Raw genomic sequence first — 3912 nt, 5'->3', positions numbered from 1 at the left:
GAGTGTGTGTGTGTGTGTGTGTGTGTGTGTGGCCAGCTCAGCCCACCAGAGGGCGGGCTGGCTGGCATGTGGTGCTGGGGGATTGAACCGCGATCCCTGATGCTTTGCTAAGCTTGTTCTAAGTAGGTGCTTTAGATCACTGAGCCATCTCTCCAGCCCTGTTTTATTATTTAGATATTTAATCCATTTTGATTTTACCTTATTGCATGGTGATAGACCTGGTGAAGTTTTACTTTTTGGCATGTAGAGAGCCAGTTTTTCCAGCACCATTTGTTAAAGAGGCTCTCTTTCTTCCAGTGAATATGTTTGGCCCGTTTGTCAAAGATCAGGTGGCTGAGTGTGTTCGTAGAGTCTTCTGCATCTTCTAATCTATTCCATTGATCCTCAGGTCTATTTTGTTGCCAGAACCAGGCCAATAGTATCACAGTAGCTTTGTAATATATTTTTAAGCCAAGACTTATAATGCCTCCTGCCTTGTCTTTGTTGCCCAGGATTGCCTTTGCTATTCTAGGTATTTTTGGGTCAAATAAATTTTAGCAAGGTTTGCTCTAGGTCTGGGAGGCATGTTGGTGGTAGTTTGATAGGGATTGCATTAAATCTGTACAGCAATTTTGGGAGTATGGCCATCTTCACAACGATGGCTCTTCCTATGCAGGACCAGAGAATTCCTTTGAATTTTCTGAAATCCTCCACGATCTCTTTTTTTCAGAGTACTGTAAATTTCTTTGAACGATCTTTGACTTCAGTAGTTAGATTAGTTCCAAAGTATTTCATTTTCCTCGGTGCTATTGTAAAAGGTACGGTTTCTCTAATTTCACTCTCAGTATGTTTTTTATCTGTGTAGAGAAATGCTCTTGACTGTTGGGTATTGACTTTGTATCCTACTCTGCTACTAAATTTGTGTATCAATTCTGGTAGCTTCTTGGTGGAGTTTTTTGGGTCTTTCAAGTAAAGTATCATATCATCTGCAAATAATGATAATTTAACTTCTTCTTTACCTATTCTTATTTCTTTAATCTCTCTCTCTTGCCTAAAGACTCTAGCTAGTGATCTCAGAACTATATTGAGTAGGAATGATGATAGAAGACATCCTTGTATTGTACCAGTTCTGAGAGTAAAAGATTTCAATTTTTTCCCCATTTAGAATTATGTTAGTTATTGGGTTGTCATAGATGGCTTTTATAAAATTAGAGTAGAGGTCATATATTATAATTTTCTGTAGGATTTTGAACATGAATGAGTGTTGGACTTTGTCAAAAGCCTTTTCTGCATCAATTGAGATGATCTTGTGGTTTTTAGATTTGGCTCTATTGATATCTTGTACTACATTTATGTATTTGCATATATTGATCCATGTTTGCATCCCTGGGATAAATCATACCTGGTCATGGTGTATAATCTTTTTTTTAAAAATGAATTAAGTATTTATTTATTAAAGTGGCATCTGTAGACATTAACATCTAGATACTTTTAATACAAGTTTTACCTATCCTATGAGTCTAATTGTCACAGACCTCTAAGCTCACTATAAGTCCTTCAAATCGTTCACCAGAATTCAGTTTATCCTGACAAAGATCCCTGGGCAGTCTTCTCAAGTATTTGTTTCATTACAAAGTTCCATTTATTTAAACAATTGCCAAATGTAAGTAAAGAATACAGGAGTGAGTGATTAACAACTGAGAAATCAGAAAGAAAAGACCATTACTGTATTACAAAGCAGTGTTTAGCGCAGCAAGTTTAGAGTAAGAACAGAGACACTGGTGCTTTCAGATACACTCAACAGCCAATACTGTGAGTCAAAGAAGCAAAGAAAAAAGGAAAAAAGGGGGGGTGGAGGGCAGGAATAGAAGGCAGAGTCTGAAAGCCTTTTATGCTATGTCCTCAAAGGTGATATGGAAGTAAAAAATATATACATTTAAAAATTGATATGAATTCCAATTTTTGTAAAAGTCAAAAGGAAATTTTCTGCATAGGACAAAGGTACGCCTAAGCCACATCGTATCTGCACAAGGCCACTGAATTTCACAGATGTGAGGAACAAATGAAGCTTAATTCTACAGCAGACAGAGCAAAGATTTCCATTTGGAATTCTGTAAGCCCAAGACTGCAAACTGCTCTTATTACACAAAAATTTTAATGATCGTTTTGTGTAGGAGCTTTTGTGCTTTGGGTTGGCACATTAATTATTTTCTAATTTCTGAAATTAATGCAGACAAGTTGTGCAAAACTATCGTATTTACAAAAATGGCACAGAAGTGAATCCAACAGTTGATGCACATGCATACTTCTTTCACAGCTTACATGGAGAGTGCTCTAATGCTATAGAACTAAGAATGTGAGCTTTAATGGCAGCTGGTAAGCACCAAAGTCACAGAGTTACACCAGAAGGGCAAATATTTCCCAAGCAAAAATGCTATTGCTAAAGCTGGAATGGGTTTAAGGCCATTCAAGTTCATGCAAACCTCTGAGTTCCCATCTTTGTGTCTGATTATGTGACCTTTCTTCTAACTTGTGGTCTTAAACTTGTTTTACAAAATCTAAAAGGAAATACAGAAGAAATCATACAGTAGAGGTTATGTTAAATAGGAGTAACATACAAGGCTATCACTAAGGTGAAGGGAGCCAAAACAAACTTGTAGAACTTGCTTGTTACTCATTGGAACCAGCTGTACAGTAAGGGTAGGTGATATGTACACTTATGTTCTAGTAGATGACGTGTGTCACTCAGTGTGTCCTCATCAGTGCACTGGTGGACTACTTAGAACCTCTACACGTGTCTATGCCCTACACTGGCAGCGCTTACTACTGCTGCCTCCAAAGCTGTCAGTTTCAAATGATTTATGAATGAAAGGAAGTAAAAAGTGGGTAAGTAACAGATTAAGGAGGAATAAAGGAAATTAGAAGATCCATGCACTTTAGCTCTTTTAATCAGCCAGCCAGCTTGCTCATGACAAGGGATGGTTTCCGCTGTGGAAGGTCCTGTGGAGTGGGAATGTGGTCACCAGTGACCTCTGTCTTATCTGGGGTTGCAGTAGGCAGTTGCTTGTTCTTCATTTTTGCCTTAGCCATGTTGTAATCCCCAGAATCAAAATATTTTTGCCCTTTCTGCAATCATTTCCTTAAAAAATTGGAACCTCCGGGATTCTGTCCCAGGTGAGGATACCTTGCTTTTAGTTTTACTTCTTCAGCTTTCTCTGGGCTGGTCACTTTATCTTTCATTTCCTTCTGCTCCCCGGCCGACACCACCTCTGGGACCTTGGCGGACATTGTGCTCAATCTGCCGGCCAGGCACCAGAGGAGTAGCGAAGACAGGGGCCATCACTGCACTTTCCCCTTGCAGGGCCACCGCCTTGGAGGTGGTCGCTGTCTGTGACGCCGCGCCCTGCAACTTCGCAGGTCCGCACGGTTCCCCACCTCGCTGACACTTCCTCAGGCTGTTGTATAATCTTCTTGATGATTTCCTTTATTCTATTAGCTAGGAGTTTTGCATCTATGTTCATGAGGGAGATTGGCCTGTAGTTCTCTTATTATTGCGTCTTTCCCTGGTTTTGGTATCTGTATAATACTTGCCTCCAGGAATGATTTTGGGAGGATTGCTTTCTTTTCAATTTCACGGAAGAGTTTGAGGAGTATAGTGACTACATCTTCTGTAAATTTCTTGTGGAATTCAGCTGTGAATCCATCTGGAACTGTACTTTTCTTTGTCAGTAGGTTCTTTATTACATCTCATATTTCATTGGCTGTTATTGGGCTATTGAGAGTGGTTATATCTTGTCGATTTATTTTGGGTGATTTGTACCTTTTTAGGAATCTGTCTATTTCTTCTGTGTCTTCTATTCTGTGAGAGTAAAGATTCTCAAAGTAGCTATTGATAATCTTCTGAATTTCCACTGGGTCTGTGGTAATTACCCC

At 39.3% G+C, this 3912-nt stretch overlaps 1 pseudogene; it reads right to left on the bottom strand.

Moving 5' to 3' along the window:
- Positions 1-2905: 2905 nt before the first annotated feature.
- LOC101578938 lies at positions 2906-3267 on the bottom strand (annotated as a pseudogene).
- Between the last annotated feature and the right edge of the window lie 645 nt (positions 3268-3912).

The sequence above is a fragment of the Octodon degus genome, unplaced genomic scaffold (genome assembly GCF_000260255.1).
Source record: "Octodon degus isolate 3935 unplaced genomic scaffold, OctDeg1.0 scaffold00098, whole genome shotgun sequence".
NCBI lineage: Eukaryota > Metazoa > Chordata > Mammalia > Rodentia > Octodontidae > Octodon > Octodon degus.
The sequence above is the reverse complement of the archived record's forward strand: the minus strand, read 5'-3'. Positions and strand labels throughout refer to the sequence as shown.